We start from the raw sequence: 25,383 nt of genomic DNA on the forward strand, positions 1-25,383 counted from the left end.
AAAATCAGTTTACGCATAAACTAAAAAAAGTGAAACTGATCATGCAAACCCTGAAAGATATATTCAGAATCACTTTACACATAAAAGGTAGATGCATAATCAATTTACACACAAAGGTCGTTGAAGAATTAATTGTCCACACAAAGGTAGATGCATAGTCAATTTATTCATAAACTAAAAAACGTGAAACTGAGCATGCCAAACACTAAAACTGATTTTTACGAAACTGATAATTCATGCGAAACCCTTTTTTTATCACAAAATCTGAACGTGGTCTTTGCAAAAAATAAACTAAAAATCTGAACAAGATCATGCAAAAACAAGTTTTTGAGTGGTAGTTACTGTGTTTTTGTAGAAATGTCACCTTTTGGGGTTTTTATGTAACTAAATTTGTGAAAATTTGCCTAATCTATGTCTATTACTTTAGTCTAAAGAAGGTGTTTCAATTGCATTGTACAAATGAATAGTATTTGGATCAAAATTTCACTTTATTTACAAGGCTGCCACTAACTTTCTCTGCCGCTGATGTTCATGCCACGTGTTGATGATCGTGGAAAGGCAGACAGAGCCACAAGGGGTGTACGATTCGAGGGAGAGGGAGAAGGAAACAGCGCGAAAGGAAGAGTGGGGGAGGGAGGAATAAGGATCGGCGAGACCCCAGAGCCACCAACGCCTCCATTTTCCGGCGAAACATCACCACAGAACCACCACCACTCACTCCATTCTACTCAGGACACACAGGCGAAGGCCTTTCACTGTGCAATGGCTCCTGCCACTGTTCATCAGCTTCTCTTACGAGACTCACCGCTCCTGACCTTGGTAAACCACCCTTACACTCTTCCTTTCTGTTTTCAATTTGGGACTTGAATTCAAGCTTGCACGTATTTTAGTTTTTCATACTTCTTTCGTCCAATCATCATCACCCTCTCTGTCTCTCTCTAAACAATTTCCAATTGGTTTTTAGAGAGAGAAGGTGGCAGCAGCAGCAGTGGGAAAGAAGAAGGTCTTTTACTGCCTCTGTGATTGTCCCTGCCCTTCGAATCACTAGGGTTTGGCTTTGGCTCCGTTAGCTGTTGAGGTAATTATTAATCCATACTTCGATTGTACTTTTTTTTTTCCGTATTCAGTAAGTTTGATCAAATGGGTTTCTTTGGACTTGCATAAGTTGTGTATAATATTACTTCAATCATTTATTGGGTTCCTTTTGTATTATTGAGTCTTGGGTTTTGCTGGAAATTGTATAAATTTTGGCCAAATTGCATAAATTATTGAGCTTTTTTCTGGTATTTTTATGGCTACTGTGCTAATTAGTTCATACCCAAAAAGGAGCAGATAATTAACTGTTCTAATCACTAATTCCCCACTCTGAGAACTTGATACCTTGGACTGATATGCATTTATGAGATTTGTTAAACTTTTAGTGTAATTATAAAGTATGGGTCTTTGATTCCATATAAATTGCTGTTTATATTTGTGAATTCAAGAGGGGAGCATTTACATGTGGAGGCAACAAGGAGGGGTGGCTTTGAGATGGTTGGGCTATCTATTTTATCTGTAGTTCTTCATTTCACTAAATTAAATATGAATTATTAATTTTTCAATTTTTAAAATGAAAGATAAAAGAAAATCATATGTACTTAATTATATATATATATATATATGTGTGTGTGTGTGTGCGCGCGCGCGTGCGTGCGCGTGCGTGCGTGTGTAGATAGTTGCAGAGAAGAGGAAACACTACTCAACCCTTCTTTGCCATTACGAGCAGGTTCCTTCTCTCTCTCTGTATTTCTTTGGTACTTACGTACATTAGTTCTAATGAATGTCTTTTCATTAGGCTGATGCTGATGGCAACGGAACCATAGACTATGATGAGTTCATCGCAGCAACAATGCACTTGAACTGGATGGATAGAGAACATCTCTACACTACCTTCCAACACTTCGATAAAGACAGCAGCGGGTATGCGGAGATCATGATAGGCATGTGCTTTTTTATTTTATTTTATTTATTTTTTATCTTTTACATAATGCTCTTAAATTCCAAGTACATAACACGCATTTTTGGTTGCTCTTGTACTGTTCTTTTCACTGTGGCTCTGTTTCAGGTATATAGTTTGGGGTTCTTCTTTTTTCCCCTTATTTTTTTTTCACATTTTCTGTTATTGGATGAACCTTTTTATTAAATTTGGTTTTTCTGTTTGTCGTCAACTGGCAGTGAAACCCCATCAGTGTAACTGGATAGAATAATTTATAACCCATAGTGGGTTAGAGCATTGCCGCACACCAAGCAAAGATGTCTCGATATGATTTGTTAGTTAGTTTTGATCACAAAATTTTGATTTCTTTGCTTTGTTTGGAAATTTGTGCGTTTATCTTTGGTCAACTGTAGGGGATGATGTGAAAATTGATGTTTTGAGACTTACCTTTTGATCAAGGCTTTGGTATGTCCTGAACTTCGATACGTTATTTCCCCATGCTTTCCGTTTCAGACAGTGCGATTTTAGAATATTTTAACATGTGAGATTAACCTTTGTTGCCTCTCGCTTCGTATGTTCGTTCGCGGTGCTATAATCTGCCTTCCCCCGCCCTTTCATTCGTGAAATGTTTGAATGTAGTCATCTTTTATTTAGCTTTAATTTCGTTTGATTAGATTGGATTTAGACTATGTCTATGCTTTGAAGCCCTGACATTTCCAGGCTATGATTTGGTTTAAGCTTTTCTGCTTGGCTTTGCTTCTGTGCATAAAGAAATTTAAGTGTTTTTCTCAATTTGTTTTGTTCTGTGCATTTCAATTTAATTGCTTTTCTCAATTTTTTTTGTAATTTGTTTTTCTCAGTTTCGGTTATTTGAATACCTAAATTATGTTCTGTTTTCTATCATGTAAATTCAAAGAATGGCTCTTTCTCCAGCAATCATTTGAACCTAAATGATTAAAAACAGTTCACATTTGGTTCCATTTCTAGGCTGTCATTTGGGTTAAGGTTTTCAAATTTGCTTTGCCTCTGTGCATTTCAATTTCAATGTTTTTGTCAATTTGCATTTTTATTTGCATATTCCATCAAAGATACATATTTTTTTGCCAGCCAAAAATATAAAATGTCAATTTATTGGAGGTGCTTTTCATTTTGTGATTTAGTTTAATGCCAAGATTTGTTAACCCAATTGCCATTTTACTTCATTTATGCTTCTGTTACTTTAAAGCTTCATGTTTCTTTAAACTTCATGTTTTACAACAATCTGGGGCACATATGAAACCGTGGCAAACTAGCCATTTGGTCATTGAAACAATTGAATGAAAGAAAAAAATTATGGCAAAAGTGGTTGTTTGGGAATGATTGGACATAATTTTGTTCTTTCATTTAATTGTTTGAATTACCAAATGCCAAGTTTAGCAAGGTTTCATCTGTGTCCTGGATTCTTATCAGCCAATTATCCATCTTAATGAATCTGGATTCTGGATTCATATGGCTGTTGATTTGAAATTGCTTTGCACTGTGAGCAGGCTGCAAGTGGTTAATTGGTTAATTGTTTTCACTGTTTTTACTCAACTTTTCCTGATTGTTCAAATGAGTTTTAATCACCTAAATCATGTTATGTTTTTAAATAGGGAAGTTAGTGGGATCTATTTTGATAAGTCCCTTTATCCCTCAATGTGAAGCCCACAAACCAATTTGTCTCTATGTGACTGATGAATGAAATCATTAGTTTTATGGTCATTACTCTTTTTTACACCTTCTCAATGCACTTATGTTTTTAATAATGGATATTTTTTGTTGGCAATGATCTGATTGTGTTAGGATTATATTTGTGAGCTTATATTTTAGTCTTTGCGATGATCTGGTTACATAGGATGTTGGTGTTGACCATTCTCTTAGTCTGGTCTTTAGAAAAAACAAAAACCACAACAAGACTATGCACTACTGAAGTTTAAAAGGTGGGTATTTTTTCTTTGGCATGCCATTGTCTTTATTTAATCATTCTTTCACTTAAGCTCTAATGGACAATTGAAATAAAATGAACACAAATTTGGACAAGTAGTTCTGATCCTTCTCCAAACTGTTAGTATAAGGATGGTTAGATTAGGAATTTTTATTAGCTTTTAGTGATTGGCATCTAAATACAGGTTTTGTGTGGCATATCTTGCTCTTTAGCTATAAATTACTTGGTTAACACATGGTGTTGGGTGATTTAACAATGCACACACTTATAAATCCCTTTTAATACCATGTTAGGATGCCAACATCCAACTCAAAAACAGTAACAATGCTAAGTTGAGAGTTGATCGTTTAAACTTATTTGCAAGCCTTTTTTCTTTACATATTTGTAGTTCATGCTTTTAGCAGTTACCAATGTATTTAGCAGTTTTTTAAAATGAAGTAAATCTCCATGTTTGAAATCTCACACTGGCCCTTTGACTTTTGAGGTATATTAATTAGCACTGGTTTCATGGCTATTCTTACATGTTTTTTTTTGCACATTGGGATTAAATCTAGCTATCTAATTATAACGTCCTTTTAATATATACGCCATAATAACACTAGAATGTGTGATTGTTACATCTTAAGTTGGTGTGCTTGAAAAAATCTTCATACCATCAAAACTACACTAAAACATAATTCTAAATAAAAGAAAGTTAAACAAGAATAGCGTAGATAAACATGGTGTGAGAGTACCGATTCCAAAACACATTTTAACAGCTTTATCCAGCTGATAATTCAGAACATTATCAAGCACTTAAGGTAAATGTAACTATTAACGATTTTTTGCGTTTTTTTGTTTTACCTGGATTCCCATTCTGTGAAAGGCATGTGTGTCTGTGTTTGTGCGCGGTTGTCTAACTAGATGATTTTGGTTTGCCTTCTCTGATCAGAGCTCTTAACCTTCTCAGGGGTTTCGCTACCAGAGGTTACACGGCTATGCAGAGGGTTACATGGTGGAACTTGGATGTTATAGCTCACAGCAAGCAGGGTTGTTAGGTATGTTTCATAGCATCTACCATTTTATAACTTAGCTTACCAATGGGTTATTTTGAATCATGTGGTTTCTTTTCTCATGTCAAATTACCGTAATTTTTTTTTCTCTCATTGTATCTAGAAGTTATTTCAATTGCAGTGGCACCCTTAAAAATTGTGCTCTACAGTTGTGTAACTGGTTTAAGTGTGTTTTTTTTTTAAGTTTGAAAGTTTTAGATGGGAACAGCCAAAGGCATCTAGACGTTTGATCTGCCTATTCTAAAATTTTGAACTCCTTCTTTAATTGGTCTTTGTTATTTTTGTTTTTGGGGGTATCTAATACGCTAAGGTTACCAATTTTTTTGGGAGTATCATTGTTATTTCAATTTAATTGTTTTTCTCAATTTTTTTTTCTAATTTTTTTCTTCTCAGTTTCAGTTTTTGGATCCCTAAATTATGTTCTGTTTTTTATCATGTAAATTCAAAGAATGGCCCTTTCTCCAGCCAATCATTTGAACCTAAATGATTAAAAACAGTTCCATTTCTAGGCTGTCATTTGGTTTAAGGTTTTCTAATTTGCTTTGCTTTTGTGCATTTCAATTTCAATGTTTTTGTCAAATTGCATTTTTATTTACATATTCCAGCAAAGATACAAATTTTTTTGCCAGCCAAAAATATAAAATGTCAATTTATTGGAGGTGCTTTTCATTTTGTGATTTAGTTTAATTTCAAGATTTGTTAACCCAATTGCCATTTTACGTTTAAGTTCAGTTTATTCCAAGGTTTTTCATTTATGCTTCTGTTACTTTAAAGCTTCATGTTTCTTTAAACTTCATGCTTTACAAGAATCTAGGGCACATATGAAACCTTGGCAGACTAGCCATTTGGTCATTCAACCAATTGAATGAAAGAAAAAAATTATGGCAAAAGTGGTTGTTTGGGAATGATTGGACATAATTTTGTTCTTTCGTTTAATTGTTTGAATTACCAAATGCCAAGTTTAGCAAGGTTTCATCTGTGCCCTGGATTCTTATCAGCCAATCATCCATCCTAATGAATCTGGATTCTGGATTCATATGGCTGTTAATTTGAATTTACTTTTCACTGTAAGCGGGGTGCAAGTGGTTAATTAGTTAATTGTTTTCACTCAAGTTTTGCTGATTGTCCAAATGAGTTTTAATCATCTAAATCATGTTATGTTTTTATATAGGGAGGTTAGTGGGATCTATTTTGATAAGTCCCTTTATCCCTCAATGTGAAGCCCACAAACCAATTTGTCTCTATGTGACTGATGAATGACATCATTAGTTTTATGGTCATTACTCTTTTTTACACCTTCTCAATGCACTTATGTTTTTAATAATGGATATTTTTTGTTGGCAATGATCTGATCGTGTTAGGATTATATTTGTGAGCTTATATTTTAGTCTTCGCGATTATCTGAACACATAGAACGTTGGTGTTGACCATTCTCTTAGTCTGGTTTTTAGAAAAAAAAACAAAAACCACAACAAGACTATGCATTACTGAAGTTTAAAAGGCGGGTATTTTTTCTTTGGCTTGCCATTGTCTTTATTTAATCATTCTTCTTAAGCTCTGATGGACAATTGAAATAAAATGAACACAAATTTGGACAAGAAGTTTTGATCCTTCTCCAAACTGTTAGTATAGGGATGGTTAGATTAGGAATTTTTATTAGCTTTTAGTGATTGGCATCTAAATACAGGTTTTGTGTGGCATATCTTGCTCTTTAGCTATAAATTACTTGGTTAACACATGGTGTTGGGTGATTTAACAATGCACACACTTATAAATCCCTTTTAATACCATGTCAGGAAGCCAACATCCAACTCAAAAACAGTAACAATGCTAACTTGAGAGTTGATAGTTTAAACTTATGTGGAAGCCTTTTTTCTTTACAGATTTGTAGTTCATGCTTTTAACAGTTCCCAATGTATTTAGCAGTTTTTTAAAATGAAGTAAATCTCCATGTTTGAAATCTCACACTGGCCCTTTGACTTTTGAGGTATATTAATTAACACTGGTTTCATGGCTGTTCTTTTATGTTTTTTTTTTTGCACATTGGGATTAAATCTAGCTATCTACTTATAACATCCTTTTAATATATACGACCACAATAACACTAGAATGTGTGATTGTTACGTCTTAAGTTGGTGTGCTGTCAGAAATCTTCATGCCATCAAAAGTACACTGAAACATAATTTTGAATAAAAGGAAGTTAAAAAAATAATAGCGTAGATAAACATGTTGTGAGAAGACTGATTCCAAAACACATTTTAACAGCTTTATCCAGCTGACAATTCAGAACATTATCAAGTATAAATGACTGGTCATCAGTTAAACCCTTTTGTTGCACTTTCACATATTTACTCCATTCCACCATCACAGTTTTTGTTACATTTACAGTTTCCCCATGCATTATGGAATACGTTTTCCATCTTAATAATATCTATTATTTGTGATGTAGATTCATGGTTTTCAGGTCTTTTACAATTTTAGTGGTTGTGCTTAAGGGTAGATGATGATGTAGGATGGAGATAGTTTTTAGAGAATGTTGGAGTTACATTTGTTGGAGTACATTCCAGTAGTTTTTTGTCCCTGTGAGGTATTTGGTATTCCTCATAGTTTCGTTCTTGACCATATTCCTTCTCGAATCTTCATCAATATAATGTTTCCTTGAGCATCTTCTTTAAACGTGTCTTTTATATTTGATCCAATTGTGACTTTCCCTACTTTTGTGTGCATGTATTGGTTTGAATTTATGTGCATTTTATTTGAAATGATTCGAATTGAATATTTGTAACAGGAAGAAGTGATTTTTCTAACTGTGATAATTGTGCCTCATGTTTTGTTTAAGACTTTGATATTCTAATTTCTTCTTGATAATACATCATTTTTGTCAGCGTATACAGGTACTTATAATTCATCATTGTTTAACGATCACATGCTTTACTAAATGTGAAAATAGTGACCATTGAAAGCTTTGACCCCTTAACAAGCCTATGAAATTAAAAGTATTTCATTGTGGTTAATTACTGATAAAAGTTTAAATTGGGAAAAGAATATGCAAGTGGATTACTGATTTATGATGAATATGATTTTCAATTTGTTGGTGCTACAACAAAAACATGTCCTTAACTTTGAGAGGAATCCTCCTTTGTGACTTTGGTTACCGATTTATGATGAATATGATTTTCTCACTTTATTATTAGGACAATGTTAATTTCACCTGATTACTTCACATTTTCCAGGTCAATCTTTGATTTTGTGTTTCTGGAAGCTGTTGTCATCTCCAAAATCCTTATTCTGGTATGTAGATAGCTGCTGAGTGCTGCAGCTCGCTTAGTTTGGCCATATGCCTTCATTGTAGCATGCTCTCTGTGACAAGTAAGCATTATAATTCCACTTAGTGGATTGATATTAAGTTGGCTCATGGAATAATATAAGGTCATGTCATGTTTGAACATTTCTACATTCTTTTTAGCTATGATTACTGTTTATACCATATTTAGGGCCTCGTATTTAGATATCGTACAAATACTCAGGGGACTTAAATGTAATTATGTGATAAAGGAAAGGACAAATATGTAATAAGTGAGGAGCCCTTATTCTATAAAAGGACTCATTACCCTCACAATTCGAGGAGGCCAATTTCTTAGGCCATGGAAGGGCTCTCTCACCCTCAGAAGCTCTCCCCATCTCTCTCCCTCACAAACAGAGAAATATATAATTAGTGTGGATGTAGCCTAAACCTTGGGGTGAATCACGATACATCTTGTGTTATTTACATTTCTTGCAAATTCAAAGTTTGATTTACGTTGTTCCAAGACCTCCGGTTTTGTGCATCAACATTTGACGCCGTTTGTGGGAATGACACTTATTCCCATTCTCTTCAGCTTTGCCAAGCTGGTTTCCACCATTCGTACACTCTCTTTTGACCAGGCATCCCTCTCCAACATGGGGAGCGAAGGAAGCCACAACACACATAATGACACCCCTCTTGCACCTAGTGGGAAGCAACGAAAGAAAGAAGGAAAAAGAGTTTCTCTTCAAGCTAAAGCGATGAGTTAGAAGCTCAGAACAACAAGATAGTAATGAAGAATAAGGTCCTTTAGGAGCATTATGAGAAGCTCTTTGAGACGCTCCATGAAACTATGCGTACTTAAACACGGGAGCTCGTTGCCCTTGTGGACATCAACCATCATCTGGGTGCCCCCCAACACGGAGGGTCACCTCCCTTCGACATGAGTATCCCTGATGAGGAACGTGCTAATCATCAAAACATTGATCAACATAAGACTTCTCTCAACCCAGATGATTCGACCCAAAGTAGAAGAAGTGGAGGAAGACACCTCCTTGCAGAAGGGTTGGAATGATCGAAAGCCGTTTATCGTGACTACCGAGACTTCCTAAAGCAACGTCGAGAGAATCCTCTCCACATATGCTCGAAGATTAATGACCCAAAGGTTTCTGAAAGACTCGGTCCCCTCCCACGACCCAGGGCAGCTGCTAATTTAGGGAAGGAACGACAGGTCCCAGAGGAACATGAAGGTACTGGGGACTCTGAGGTATTCCGACAGACTCACCCTAGAAGTTAGTACGGCGAGTCCAAGAAAAAACCACACGTCCTTGCTCAAACTTTCCTATTTCTAAGAGGCGATGGAGACTTACGAAAGAAAATTCCAGTGGTACATGACTCTACTCAGGACCCCCTTGTCCTACAGCTCATTGAGGAAGTAAACAAGTTGAAGGCCGAACGTCAGGCCGAGATACCTGACTGGAACCAACCCAGGCCTGGCCCTCTCACAAGAAGGATCATCGACACCCCCTTCAAGCGAAGACAAAACAAAAGCTTGGTTTACAACTTTATAATGGAAGGAAGGACCCAATTAAACACCTTAACCTCTTTGAGTCCACCATGGCATATCAGATGCACACTGACGAAGAGCGATGTCTTCTTTTCCCCTCCACCCTCTTTGGCAGAGCTCTAAACAGGTATTGCCGTCTTCCACCTGAGACAATAGACTCATTTGAGGAATTGAGGAAACCGTTTGTCTTTCAACACATCTTCTAGACCGATCACGTGCTTTTTGCAGATGACTTGTACACTATTCGCTAGAAGCCGGATGAGTCACTACGAGAGTATGCCGGTTGCTTTAGCCATAAGTATTCTCGCTGCACTGAGGCAGATGACAAGACCGCCCTCAAGGCTTTCACGGCAGGCCTACGTGATTGTTTCTTCAAGTACATGATCAATGCCAACACTTGGAAAACTTACTCTGAGGGGATTGCACAGACTTACAACCACGCTTCCGTCGAAGCAAGGACATACCAAGGGAACCCCCATATGGTTAACCCCTATTAACAAATGGGAAGTCGAAGTCAAGTTCTACTAAGTGAGGAGATATTGGCCATTCAGACACCCATTGCATCATCTCCTGCCTCATTTAGCTACTCGCTAAGTCACCAAACGTATTTGTCTCTTGGTAAGAGGAAGGATTTTTACTCTCAGCAAGCCCATTACAACAAGAGGGATAAAAGTTCGTATCAAGACAACCAGGGGTGAACGTACTGTCGATTATTATGACTATGGGGCCAAGCCTCACTCTTTCAAAGTGGAGGACTAGGTACTGAAGGAAATGCTATTATAAGAAGGTATACACATTACAAATGTTTTGACTCTTAACCGCTTGAGATCTTTTGTCACACAAGCCATTAGGCAAATATTTAAAGAAGAGGGAATTCAGACAACTTCTTATGAGTCTTTTGCGTTCCTAACACTGGAACACTTGGTCTACGCTGACCTACCTTTATACTCCAACTCAGAGCTTTAACATACGTACTTTGACACAAAGTATGTGATACTAAGTGTTACAACCAACATGGTTCACATATCAAAAACATGGATCCCTTCATGCATAGCAAAACATTCATAAGCATCACTCATATCAATCAACATAAACATTATACATTCCAACACATTCATACATAGATATCATACATTCCAACACATTCATACATAAACATCATACATTCCAACACATCCATACATAAGCCAACTGTGCTTCGAAAAGGTTCAACATACTTTGTGTCTTTGACACTTGGTACAATGTGCCTCGACACCTTGCCCTTATTCTCACCAACCAGATGATGAAAGGTGAAGGAGGAACTCATCTTCATGCCACCAACCAGGTGATGAAATGTACAACCCGTACTTTTCTTTATGCCACCAACTAGGTGATGAAATGTACAACCCGTACTCTAATATCATTTGGCAACTAGCCATTCATGCTACCAACCAGGTGATGAAATGTACAACCCGTACTCTCCTTCATGCCATCAACCAAATGATCAAAAGTACGCCCAGTATTCCAAATTATACATGAGCATTACTCATGTCATTCATACATAAACATTCATGAGCATCACTCATGACAATCATACATAAACATTCATGAGCATCACTCATGTCAATCAGCTTCAAAAGCTTCATTTACAGAGCTCTAGCTTCAAATACTCTCAGAGAAATACAATCAGTGTGGATGTAGCCCAAACCTTGGGGTGAACCACGATACATCTTGTGTTATTTACATTACTTGCAGATTCACGGTTCGGATTTACGTTGTTCCAAGACCTTCGGTTTTGTGCATCAACATTTGGTGCCGTCTGTGGGAACAGACACGAAAAGTTATGTCGGTTCTCTTTCATTTTTTCACCTCCACCGTAAATCTGCAAAATCCACACAAAAACCCAAAAACAGAAAAACTCCAAATCCTTTTCTCATACAATACTTTGTACAATACAATTCGACATCATATTCCATAGTTCCTTGCACAGATCTATAGAAACCGAGTGAATTAAAACATCTAGTCCAATCTAACCAAACCTTGGTCTACACTTTTCTTCACTCATCTTTTCCTCCGTCTTTTCGTGCTTTTTTCGGGTAAAAATGTCGGCAGCTGTGGGTGCTATTTCTGCAACCAAAGGTGCAACTTTCAATTCTCAAATGGCAGAAGAGGAGCTCGTTAACAGTGACAAGAAAAACATGGCTGCAAGTGTTGAAAAACTGAGCCAGCTGGTACCCAAAGGTGACGATGGTCATAGTGATGAGGTTGATCTAGATGAAGAGGACGATGAGGTCGCCGCATTGGAAGCGGAAAAGGATCAGCCATCGCTCTCATCCAGCCCTTCATTATTTAGGATATTCAATTTAAAGAAAACATCGAGAGGGAGTGAAAGTGAAAAAGACCAAAAGTTCGAGAGTAGCTCTATCTTCCCCAATTATTCTGATTTTCTTCGGTCTCTATTAATGGAGCAAAGCGAAACGGTCTCTGAAGTTGCGCCTAAGAAATTGGCGAGGCAATTGGATTTCACGACATTGTGTCGAGCGTCGGCGAGTGCGGCGGTGACGGACGTATAGCTACAGCTACAGACACCATCAATGGCGCAGCAGCAGCCACAAATCTCACCGGGAAAACCACAGTTGAATTTGCATTTACAGTCATTGCAGTCTGCGGTAGTCCATTCCTCGAAGCAATTAACGCTGCCTCCGGCGATTCCGCAGTTTCAGAGATCGTGCTTGTGATTCAAGCTTATAGAACCCTTCGAGATCGTGGTCCGTACCCGGCTGATCAAGTGGTCAAAGATCTTGAAGGAAGCTTTGCTTTTGTTGTCTATGACAGCAAGGGTGACAATGTCTTTGCTGCACTGGGTTCTAATGGTGGAGAACAACTGTATTGGGGCATTGTAGCCAATGGCTTTGTGGTTATTTCTGAGGAATTGGAGGTCATAAAAGAGGGTTATGCTAAATCATTTGCCCCTTTCCCAAAAGCTTGTTTCCGCAACAATCCAAAGTACTGGAGATCAAGAAAAGCAAAAGATACCTGCAAAGCAACGTGGGTGGACAGAGAAGGAGCGGGGAGATCAGGAAAAGAGAAAGCAAAAGAGATCAGGAAAAGAGAAAGCAAAAGAGAAAGAAAAGAGAAAGCAAAAGAAGAAAGCAAAAGAGAAAGCAAAAGAAGAAAGCAAAAGAGAAAGCAAAAGCAAGGAATAAACACCCCACCAGAATAATGTGATTTACTTTCCTTATTTTTGAATGATGTAATTTATTTTTCTTATCTTTCGGAGACATCTGTATAAACCCCATCAGAAGGTTAAAAAAAAAAACCGACAAACCCAAAATAATAGGTTGCAATGTTGTGTGGAGTGCAAATGCCCATATGCTCAAAAAAGCCAGGCCCTCTATTATCACCAACCAGGTGATCAAAAGAACGCCCAGTACTCCAAAATTATTTGGCAACCTGCTACTATTACCACCAACCAGGTGATCAAAAGTACGCTCAGTACTCCAAAATTATTCGGCAACCTACCGCTATTACCACCAACCAGGTGATCAAAAGTACGCCCAGTTTTCCACAATTATTTGGTAACCTGCCGCTATTGCCACCAACCAGGTGATGAAATGTACTGTAGACATTGAAATTTCGGTAAAATAAATGTTAATCGATAATTAAAATTTCAACGCTTACGTGTCATATAAATTTTACACGTAGCGTGTGACTAAACGAAAAATCAAAATAAATCGAAAAAGTCATCAAATAGGATATGTGTCAACACCTGACAGAAACAATTTATTTCATCTGAATATTATATTCAAAATTAGGCCTTGGAAAATTCTATAAATAGAAGCCATTTCATTCACAAAAGGGGGGGGGGAATTGAAGAAGGAACTCACATATACATTTCTATACTCCCAAATTGGAAGAGAATTCCCTAAATCCTTGAAGCTTTGAAGTTCTAAAGCTTTCAAGCATCAAACCTCCTAAATTCCCAAGAAATCCCGAAGGATCAAGAAAGCCCTCTTCGTTCTTCGTTAACTCAACCTTCAAGATCAAGCCCCAACGACCCTTGAAGAACTTCCACCAATTCAAGATCAAACCCCGACAGCCCTTGAAGAAAGTGTTCATCATTCATCATCCGTTCATCCTTAGATCAATCCCCAACGGCCCTTTGGATCAACAACATCAACAAATACACACATCCAACCGTTCTTCAAGATCAAGCCCAAAAAGCCCTTGAAGATCCATCCATCAACTGTTCATCAAGATCAAGCCCCAAAGGCCATTGAAGATCCTTTCATCAACAATTCTTCAAGATCAAGCCCAAAAGCCCTTGAAGATCCGTTCATCCATCAACCTTCAAGATCAGGCCCAAAAAGCCCCCTTGAAGAAACTTCCAACCATTCATCAGAGATCAAGCCTCGACGGCCCTTGCATCAGCATCACAATCCACAAATCAACACCTTATGGAGATCGAATCAGAAGATCAAATTTGAGAGAGATTGTAACCGCAAAATCATTAATACAAAATATTATTTTGTACACGTGTTCTTGTCTCATTCATCGCAGGAATTTCCGTGTTTACAAATTTGGCACGCCCGGTGGGATTATCTCTACCTCTCATCTCTTTCTCCGTTCAAGAAATCCAAATACACCTCAAAGTCAATGGCATCAAGCAAGGGACAACCCGTTCTCGCAACCACTGAGGGAAGGATCCTGAGCACTTTTGCCGCCAACGGACAATCCATTGGTCCCACAACCGCTCCTCAACATGCCGCTTCAAAGTTGGTGCCGCTAAAGGGGCAAGGGGAGCATCAAAGGCCTGAGTTCGTCATCAACCTGACCTAGTTGGGGGCACTGAAGCATGCTACTGAGGCACACAAGATGACATCCCAAAGCATCCAACGACGTTCTTCATCAGCATCCTGGATGTCTAAAGGAAAGTCACGTTTATTGGTTGCACAAGTCATGACCATCAGTGTTACCTCTATTGAAGAACAACTGGCTCAAATGAATGAAGCGATCGTAAGGCTAACACGGATTGTGGAAGAAAGAGACTTGCAAATCGCTCTACTCGTCAGCCGACTAGAGCCATATGACAACGAGAACCCCGACCTAGAGGATGATCCACTAAAGAGAGGAGTTGGCGAAGAAGATGAGCCTCCGATAGAGAAAATCGATGTGAAGCCGGAGCTAGACCAAGCAGCGGCACTCATGGGATCTCTTTCTATCCAGTAGCTGTAAGAGATAATCACCAACACCATCAAGGCGCAGTACGAAGGGAGCTCACATACCTCCTTGTTCTACTCGAAGCCCTACTCCAAGAAGATTGATGCCCTGAAGATGCCAAAGGGTTATCAACCACCAAAGTTCATGCAGTTTGATGGAAAAGGAAACCTAAAACAGCATATTGCACATTTCGTCGAAACTTGAAACAACGCGGGGACGGAGGGAGACTACCTCGCTAAGCAGTTTGTGCGCTCGCTGAAAGGAAACGCCTTTGAGTGGTACACAGACCTAGAGCCTGAGTCCATTAACAACTGGGAGCAATTGGAAAGAGAATTCCTTAACCGCTTCTACAGCACCCGCCGCACTGTAAATATGCTGAAGCTGACAAGTACGAAGCAATGGAAAGATGAGCCAGTCGTGGATTACCTCAACCAATGGCACACTCTAAGTCTCAACTGCAAAGACAGACTTTCGGAGACCTCTTCGATTGAGATGTGTGTTCAAGGCATGCAGTGGTGATTACACTACATCTTTCAAGGCATCAAACCACGGAGCTTTGAGGAGTTAGCCACCCGTGCCCATGACATGGAGTTGAGCATTGCCCATCATAGGAAGAAAGAACCGATCGTCGACTACAAGAACAACAAAGTTCTTGGGACAAAGGTGGAGAAGGTTACGTGGAAATCCACCAAGGAAGCAATGACGGTCAATACAGCTCCCGTCAAAATCCCTACATGAGGCAAGGCGATTCAAGCCGAAGCTTTTCGTGATCAAGAGATGTGTAGACACACTTTGAAGGAGCTTGAGGAGAAGACTTATCCATTCCCCGACTCTGATGTGGTTACCATGTTAGAAGACTTGCTGGAAAAGAAGGTGATCGGTTTGCCTGAGTGCAGACGACCAGAAGAGATGAATCGCATCGATAGTCCAAGATACTATAAATTCCACCGCTTCATCAGTCATCTGACAAAAAAGTGCTTCGTGCTGAAAGATCTCATCATGAAGCTGGCTCAGAAAGGAATTATCGAGCTAGATCTTGATGATATAGTGACGTCAAACTATACCACTATCACTTCTAGCTCTTCCGACTCAAAGTTTTCACCTCAACCGCTGGGGCCATACTCCGAGTCAAGCGAAGTTGAAGGATGGATTCATGTCACGCCGAAGAAATTACACATGAAGCCTACATCTCCTCTACAAGTTCGCCACTCGAAAAGTGGGCAAATGAGCTTTTGTCAACCTCAAAAGCAACGGGAAATTGTTAAAAATGATGAAATTTCAACACAAAGATCGTCCGTCCCCATCACGATGTGCGATTTCTTCCCCGAAGACTTTTTCAAACACTTAATCAAGACACCTTGCTATGAAGATTGCAAGAAATGCCTCTCCAAGATCGTTTGACAAATTCATAATGCTCCTTGTTCGCACGAGCCTAAACTGCACGAACCAAAGCTCCATGTCCGCACGAGCCTAAACTGTAGGACACGAGGCTCCTCGCCTACACGAGCCTAAACTGCATGGCACTAAGCTCCTGGTCTGCACGAGCATAAAAGGCAACACCAACGCTCCTGGTCTGCACGAGCATAAAAGGCAATATCAACGCTCCTTGCCTGCACGAGCTGAAACTGCAACACGACACCAACGCTCCTTGCCTGCACGAGCTAAAACTGTAAACGGCACCAAAAGAAAATACAAAAAAATATATATATGTATTTGAACTACGTTACGACTTGATCTCTTCTTTGGAGGGGTACGTAATCAGCTCGAATGTTAAATTTTTCGAGTTCAGTCACATCAAAATAAAAGAATAAATGTTTTATTAAAGAAGGTCAATTTTATTACAAATTTATTTTGTTAAGAAAATTGCAATTTTCTTTGTACAAAATTCAATCACAGTTTCTTCGAGAAAAAAAACAAAGATAAAATTTCTTCAAAAGAAAAAAAAGGAAATATATATATATATATATATATATATATATATGAGCACATATTTTCCTTCTTGGCCCAAACAACTAGGATGCCCTCTTAGACCCTTTAGACCTCAAGGCCCGTGACAAAATATCCACCAAATCAAATGGAATGCAACACAGCTCAAGGCCTCAAGAATTCAGAGAGAAGGCCCATCTTTACCTTCTTCTTGATCAAGCTTCCTCCACATTGGGGCAGTCAAGCTCTTCCACGGCTGACTCATCGTCTTCTTCCTCCATAACAGCAGCGATTATTGTAGACTCCATGAGCCCGTGCCTCCTGGCGCATCATCTCCTCCATCGAGGAGAAGAAGGAAAGTCGCGGCAACGACGACCACGCCTCCTTAATCTGCAACTACCGATCCAAGATCAAGACCGAGCTTTCCAACATCTGTGATGGCATTCTCAAGCTCCTCGACTCCAACACCCCCAACTCAAATGGACCCAGGTCAGGCTGAAACATTTTGGTCACCAGAGACTCCCCGCGAGCCTATGGAGTTCCTCTCCCGCTCTTGGACCGTCTCAGCCTTCGAAGTCGTTCCAGCGAAAGTGCCATTCGAGAGTCCAACAACCTCTTCCGTCCTCTCTGCCATCTCAGCCGACTGCAGTAAGTAAAGGGGGAGTTGGGTGTCTTGAGAAATTCTCCTCGATTTCATCCTTGCCGTCTCTACCGCAACGGATGCGCTTGAAAGGTGGGAGTTGGAATGCTCTTATACAATCTGCAGTAGCATTGACGGTGGCATCTGTTTCTCCGTGCCTGGTCGACCCCAACGACCGAGCCAGCGACGGTGAGTTCATCTTGCTTCACCCCTGGAACACCTCTAATTGCTTCATCTTCTACTTCGAAAGTGGAAGCTTCGAGCTGCTCCGTTCCTGGAACGTCTTTGATTTGTTCATCTTCGGCTTCGAAGGCGGTGCGTTCTCGTTTATCCCCCACCCAGTTGTCACCGACTTCCTCGCCTGCTCTCTGCAAGCCTCATTTTCCCTCGTCCTCATCACCACAGGTAGACACCTGAGCTCTGCTGCTCTCTTGGCCTAACACAAAATGCCAAGCCCTGTTGAATCAATGGTTAGCAGCAAGAAACACGGCGAGCCCATCATCCTCTGCGGCTAGCGACACTTCCCTCACCGGCGCCTGATCCCTTGCTCATCCTCCGACCTTGCACCGACAACGTGCTCCATCTCTTGCCTCCAAGCTGCTCATCTCATTCTGCCCATCTGTTAAGCATCGGCATCAGCAACTTTTTCCAGCACCAGGACCTCCATCGCTGTCCTTGACCTTAATGGAAGCTCTTGCAGTCCCTCACTCCGCTTCACCTCCTGGAACATTATTCCAGCGAAACCTCAAGCAAACAAACTTCCACAAAGCTCTGCCATCATGCATCTCTGCCCATCCTCCATCGCAGCGCCTGGCCTTCCTTGAGCTAGTCACTATGACCACCATGATAGCAAAGAACTTCAATGACCGCCGTCAAACTACTAGCCGGTCGTGAAGCTCGAAACACCATCTTCTCGGCCGCCTTGCTTTGCTTCCTGCAAATTCCTCTAGCCATCACCCAAATTTATACAGAAAAAATATATAATAAAAAAAAGAATGGTAGAGCAAAGCGGTGCTAGCACCATGTGAAAAAAAAGAAAAGATAATGATGGAAGCTTGCTGGATGCACGACACATGAGGAAGAAAGAAAAAAGAAGTGGGGGGTGCATCACCGAAAGATAAAGAAAATAATATATATGTTTTGGGTGGTGCATCCAACACCAAAAGATATGTGCATCCAACACCAAAAAAAGGGAAGTGGTGGTGCATCTGGCACCATAAAAAAAAATGATAAAAAATGGTGGAGCATCTGGCACCATGAGAAACATATGAATATATATATAATGCATTTAGTGAAATAAAGTCCATCTTTTATTTATTTCTTTAAAAAAATTACATAAATTCGCATTCCACATGCCAAAAAAAAAAGTCAAATCAAATTTACAGAAGGGGATCTTTAAGGTTGATCAGATGGCGCCTCAGTACTCAGCGGAGCTCCAGAAGGGGGAGGCACCATAAGTTGATTATTTGCAGCCTCAACACTTGGTAGAGCTCTGGAGGACAAAGGCAGTAGATGCCTTTGGAGTAAAGCCACAAACGTCTGATCACTCTGAATCCGACCTTCAGATTCCTGCAGCTAGTCGAGCTTTCTTTTCATGTTCGTTGAGTAACTATTGGTAAGCATGTGCAACTCTCTGTTTTCATGCTTAAGCCCTCTAATCTCTTGCTTAAGACTCACCATCTCAGCCATCAGTGACTCGACTTGACGAGTTCGAGCAAGAAGGCGTTGGCCCATATTTGATACCGAGCTTGCACACTGAACACTGAAAGCCAGAGAGTCCTGACAGCCAGCTCATCAGATCGCTTGGAAAGGATCCTGTTGTCCTTAGGGGTGAGAAGATTTCTAGCTACTACCGTAGCGGTTATGTCATTCTTCATCACAGAGTCCTCAACCGTAAGAGGACCAGTATGGGATAAGAATAATGGGCGCCATATGTTGTCTGGAGAAGACATATCAACATCTTCCCCAACATACAAATCAAGACGATGATCAGATGGGCAAGCTATTTGCAAAAAAATGATGAAAGAATAAGAGGTCGTGTAAGTTGAATTCTTAGAAATACAAAATGAGGGAAATTCCTAACAGGTAGCAACTCTATAAGTGTGTTTTTTAACACGATTAATGCCTCTAAAAAAAAGAAGAGGCAACAAGGCATGTTTAGAAATCGAAAAGGCAACAGGGTCTGTTCAGAAATCAAAGAGGCAACGTGGCCATTTGGAAACTAAAGAGGAACCTTTCCCCGAATATCAAAAGCTGGGCCGTTTATTCAGAGATTGAAGAGGCAACAAGGCCACCGGTTCAAAGATCGAAGAGGCACCACTCTCCGAATTTCAAAAAGACCAGCTTTTCAGGATTTGTCGCCATCCTTCACACGCAACCTCAACTTTGCGGAAATCACACACAACTTTGTCAAAGATTTCTGACAAAGTTGAAAATGCGTGAATCTTATTGTTTCAATTACCCAACGGTTGCCAACAAGAGTAAAGGAATAGTGCCACTACTCGCTGTTGGGAAATTCCTATATATGACAACCTTCATCCTCCATAGCAAGGCAGACCTGCAAAAAAATGCCCAACCCTTCCTCACTTCCGAGAGTACTCCCAGCAGAGCCTCTTGAAATACTTAAGTTTCTTCCTCTCCGGGAATAGCCTTGCAAACAAATGACACCAAAGCAAAAGTATCTCATATCATTAGGGTAGAAAGCAAGAGTATTTCATATCATATTTTTTCCCTGTCTTTTCCTTTGTCATTGTCTTTACCTGCAAAGACAAGGATAAAGAAATCAATATGTCGGAACCTCCACTCAAACTCCTGGTAAGGAACCGACTGCCTGTAACCTTTGCCAGGTTGCTTACCTGGCATTGCTTTCGAGTGCTCATCGCCGCTGAGAAGTAGTGCTTTGAAAGACCATCCAAATGCAAGGGTTGCATTCCACTCCTGCATGAGGGGCAAATACTGCAAGAGATCAAAGCAGAAGGATCAATGATGAGCATGATGCCCTTCCCTGCAGAACCGCATGACCTAGATGGAGAAGTCTAAATCAAAGCCAAGCTCAGCCTCATTGCCCTAATCAAAGAGCCCGAGAAGCTTTAATAGCTTTTCGCTGGCACCATCGCCGAAGAACAAATCCTCGTTGTGTAACGTTGTCAAATCGCCACCACTTCTTCGAAAGCAGAGTATTTCATATCATGCTTTCTCCCTGTCATTTTCTTTGTCCTTGTTCTTACCTGCAAGACAAGAAGAATGAAAGCCATCAGTCAGAATTTGAAGTCAAACTCCCAGTCAGGAACCGACTGCATAGAACCCTTCTCTGATTGCTTACCTAACATTGCTCTCGAAGTACCCATTGTCTCAACATCTTGTGCTTCCAGAGAAGATACCACATCTGCCCGAAGAACAGATAAGGCAAGGGAAAATAATACATTGAAGCATGTTGAGACAAGCACGACAAAGCACATGCCGATCCATCCGCTACTTTTTCAAAATCAAAAGTATCTCATATCATCATGGTTGCAATCACTCTGGGTGGTGGACTTGTTTTGACCCTGGGTCGACTCGCTAGGTGTTGTGAGCTACACGTGCCGATTCACCACCCTTGAATCAAATCCTTAAAAATCAAGTCACCAACTGGAAGAAGCGCTCATCACTCTTGAAAATCATACCGTTGACCAAACTGCGCAGGTGTGAATTAGAAAGATTGAACAAAGAAACAGGCCATCACCTTCTCCTTGTGCCTGCTTGCCATGAGTTCGAGTCAACCTTCAAAATCAAGCCTCAACGGCCCTTGAAGAAGCTTACAGCCCAATTTAAGATCAAGCTTTGACAGCCCTTAAAGAAATCATAAGTACGATTCGAGATCAAGTGTCCATCACCCTTGAATCAAATCTAACTCTGCATAAAAAAAAAAGTAAGTTCAAACAATCGGAGGAAGCCAAAAAGTCCTCCAACCCAATTCAAGAATAAGTTGTGGAAAGTCAACAATTGGAGGAAACCAGAAAATCCTCTAACCCAGTTCAAGAATAAGCTTGTGGAAAGTCAACAATTGGAGGAATCTAGAAAATCCTCCAACCTAGTTCAAGATCAAAGCTATGGAAAGTCAACAAGCGCAACAAAATACGTGCCGATTCATCCACTACCAAAGCCAAGGATCATCTACCACGTGAAACTCCTTGTTGTCCAATTTCAACCTTCAAGATCAAGCCTCGATGGCATTTGAAGAAATTTCAAACAAAGTTCAAGAACAAGCCTCAACGGCCCTTGAAGAAATCTCCAGCCCAATTCAAGATCAAGCCTCAACGACCCTTGAAGAAATCTCCAGCCCAATTCAAGATCAAGCCTCGACGCGCCTTGAAATGGGGGCATTTGTAGGCAGTGGCGGATCCAGGAATCTTACCCCAAGGGGTCGCAGTGTAAAAGTTCAAATAAAAATTTAGGATGGAAAAACATATTGAAAATGAAATCATAGTACTTTCATTCATAATTCATAATGGAAACAATATTACAAACTATAATTGTCCACGATGAGGTTTCATATTTTGAAAACGAAGCATTATAGCTTCATTTTCAATACAAGAAAAATATCTCTCTCAATATAAACAAGCAAGCTATTACTCAACCATTGATCTCCCATTTTGTTCCTAAGTGGACCCTTAACAATATTCATGACAGAAAATGCTCTCTCCACTGAAGCAGTTGCAACTGGTAAAACTAAAGACAATGTAATGAGCAAATATACATAATTGAATACTTGATGCATCCTTGTCTCCACCATTTTTTTGCAAGATCACCAATCCCTTCCAATTGAGAGAAATCACTACTGGAACACACATAATGAATATAAATCTCAAGTTGATCTTCAAGTGCCAAACGATCTTCATCCGAAAAGTCTTGAGGATAAAATTGAGCAAGACGAAGTAACTTTGGTTTATCAAAAGCTACAAATGAATCTTTCGGACTCAAACATGCCATACAAATAAGCAACTCGGTATTTACCTCATTAAAGCGATCCTCTAACTTCGTAATTTGCTCATCAATGACATAAATAAAGAGCTCCACACGATAGTGATGACGATTTGTCTTTATTGGAGCATAACGCCTTGACCTCCCTGGAAGTATAAATGCCTCTTCCATGTTAGGAACATCAATATGATGTTTTTCACAAAAAGAAGATACTTCATCAACCAATGCATCGAACCCATTATTCCTCATCCAATATAGCTTTTCCTTGCATGATTTCACTAAAGCCATTGCATTCACAATTTCTTGATCTTTCCTTTGCAATGCTTGTGACAAATCATTCGTGAGTCCCAATATGACTTTCATCAAGAAAAGGTGAAACACAAACTTAAAAGTAAGTATCTCTCTCATTAACTTATTTGCTTCACCCGCACTTTCATTGGGATTATCATCAATAACCATTTGAAGCACATGAACCACGGATGAAAACATAGAAATGATGCTAATCAAGGTACCATAGTGTGAGTTCCATCGTGTGTCACCAGCACGTTTGAGACTTGTTTCTTGATTTAAGCCTCGCCCCGTTATAAGACAATCATTTTCAAAAGCTATCACAAGCTCTTCTTGAAGTTGCCCTCTAAGTGAATCACGCCGCTTACAAGATGCTCCAACATGATTAACCACACTATTAGCCGTTGCAAAAAAAGAGGCAATGTCTATATTCTTCTTTGCTACGGCAACAAGAGCTAGTTGAAGTTGATGAGCAAAGCAATGAACATAATATGCACAAGGTTGTTCTCTCAATATCTTTGTTTTAAGGCCATTCAACTCACCTCTCATATTGCTAGCACCATCATAACCTTGTCCTCGTAGATTGGAAATGCTCAAACCGTTGCTAGAAAACAATGTGTCAATAGCATCCTTTAGTGAACTTGAAGTAGTGTCGGTAACATGTTGGATACCTACAAATCTTTCAATTACATGCCCATTGTCATCCACATAACGCAACACCATAGCCATTTGCTCTTTCACAGACACATCACGTGCTTCATCCACCAATATTGAAAAAAATCTATCTTTTAGACCATCCATGATAGCATCAAGTGTTTCAAGGGCACATAAATTCACAATTTCTTTTTGAATGGAAGGAGCTAGTAATTTGAGATTCCCCGGAGCATTTTCCATCACAACTTCTCTAACTTTATCATTATTATCTGCAAGGAATTGCAATAACTCCAAGTAATTTCCCCTATTGCTTGAAGTGGCACTTTCATCATGGCGACGAAAAGGAAGACCTTGTCGCAATAAAAACTTAGTGCACTTGATTGAAGCAATCAAGCATGTGCGATAAGCCTTACGAGCTTGGTTAGAGTGTTTGCTCACTGCCGTTTCAATATGTGTAGCTTGATTCATCAAATTTGTAGCAGCTTCTCTAGCCTTATTATGAACACTCCCAACCGGTCCAACATGCATCTTAAATCTTTCTCTCCCTTTCTTCCAATTCTTAAATCCATCTCCAGTGAAAGCTTCACTACCCACTTGTTCAAAATTGGTTTTAAAGAGATAGCAATAGAGACAAAATGCCGCATCTTTAGATACACTATACTCCAACCAATCAAACTCATCAAACCATTGGGGAATGAAACGTCGATTAATTCCCGACATATTAGTTATTGGGAAATTATGACCTCTAGGTTGACAAGGTCCTTTTTGTAGATATAATCTTCGGACCTCATCTCTTATATTAGCGTCATAATCTATTATTCGAGTTCTTAATCCAGGATCCGCTTGAAGATTACCCAAAACATCATCTAACTGACTTTGTCTTGAACTTGGAGTTCTTGAACTACCAACAGTATTTGAACTATCAACATTATTCGAACTATCCGAACCCGATGATGACTTTCTCTTAAAAAACCGTTCCATAATAATGCTACATATACAAAATATTCAAAATAAATACTCACAATATAAACAAACCATAAACATAATCAAAATAAATATGAATTGGATTTCAATTAAATTAAATATCTCATCTTGCATTCTACATATACAAAATAATGAAAATAAAAACTCACAATATAAACAAACCATCAATATAATCAAAATAAATATGAATTGAATTTCAATTAAATTAAATATATTCTACATATACAAAATATTCAAAATAAATACTCACAACATAAACAAACCATAAACATAATCAAAATAAATATGAATTGGATTTCAATTAAATTAAATATCTCATCTTGCATTCTACATATACAAAATAATGAAAATAAAAAATCACAATATAAACAAACCATCAATAAAAACAAACCAATAAAAACTCACAATATAAACAAACCATCAATAAAAACTCACAATAAAAACTCACAAAATAAATATGAATTGAATTTCAATTAATTAAATATATTCTACATATACAAAATATTCAAAATAAATACTCACAATATAAACAAAGGGAGGAGATGGAGTTGGAGCCGCCAGCAGGGGAGCAGCAAGGGAGGAGATGGAGTTGAGGGTTTGGGGGCGGCAGCAGCAAGGGAGGAGAGGAGTTGAGGGTTTGGGGGGATTGAGTTAGGGTTGGAGGATGAGAAAACAAAAGAAATTGGGGCTTTTGATTGTATAGGAGTCGGGTAGGAAGGCTGGGACTGGGGGGGGGACACGGTGGGAATTTCTTTTTTCTTTTTTTTGTTCGGCTTGGCCCAAAACGACGCCGTTTTGGCCAGGTCATTTAAAAAAATTTCCTGGGCCAAAACGACGCCATTTTGCCCGTCTATTTTGAAAAAAAAGAAGCACGCGCGAGCGCTGCTTCTTCT

General features: G+C 39.4%; 1 long non-coding RNA gene across 8 annotated transcripts in view; it reads left to right on the plus strand.

Annotated features, from left to right (window-relative positions):
- The first annotated feature begins 524 nt into the window (after positions 1-524).
- LOC108172801 (uncharacterized) overlaps positions 525-25,383 on the plus strand; it is a 40,008-nt gene continuing 15,149 nt past the window's right edge. For 7 of the 8 annotated variants that reach the window (XR_011581278.1, XR_011581282.1, XR_011581279.1 and 4 more), the window contains exons 1-5: positions 525-819; positions 965-1,078; positions 1,835-1,979; positions 4,888-4,975; positions 8,224-8,359. This is a non-coding gene — a long non-coding RNA (uncharacterized lncRNA). Of the gene's footprint in view, positions 820-964; positions 1,079-1,484; positions 1,766-1,834; positions 1,980-4,887; positions 4,976-8,223; positions 8,439-25,383 lie in introns of those variants that run through there. The other variant, XR_011581284.1, reaches the window with a different exon arrangement.

Source organism: Malus domestica, chromosome 05 (genome assembly GCF_042453785.1).
Source record: "Malus domestica chromosome 05, GDT2T_hap1".
NCBI classification, from domain to species: domain Eukaryota; kingdom Viridiplantae; phylum Streptophyta; class Magnoliopsida; order Rosales; family Rosaceae; genus Malus; species Malus domestica.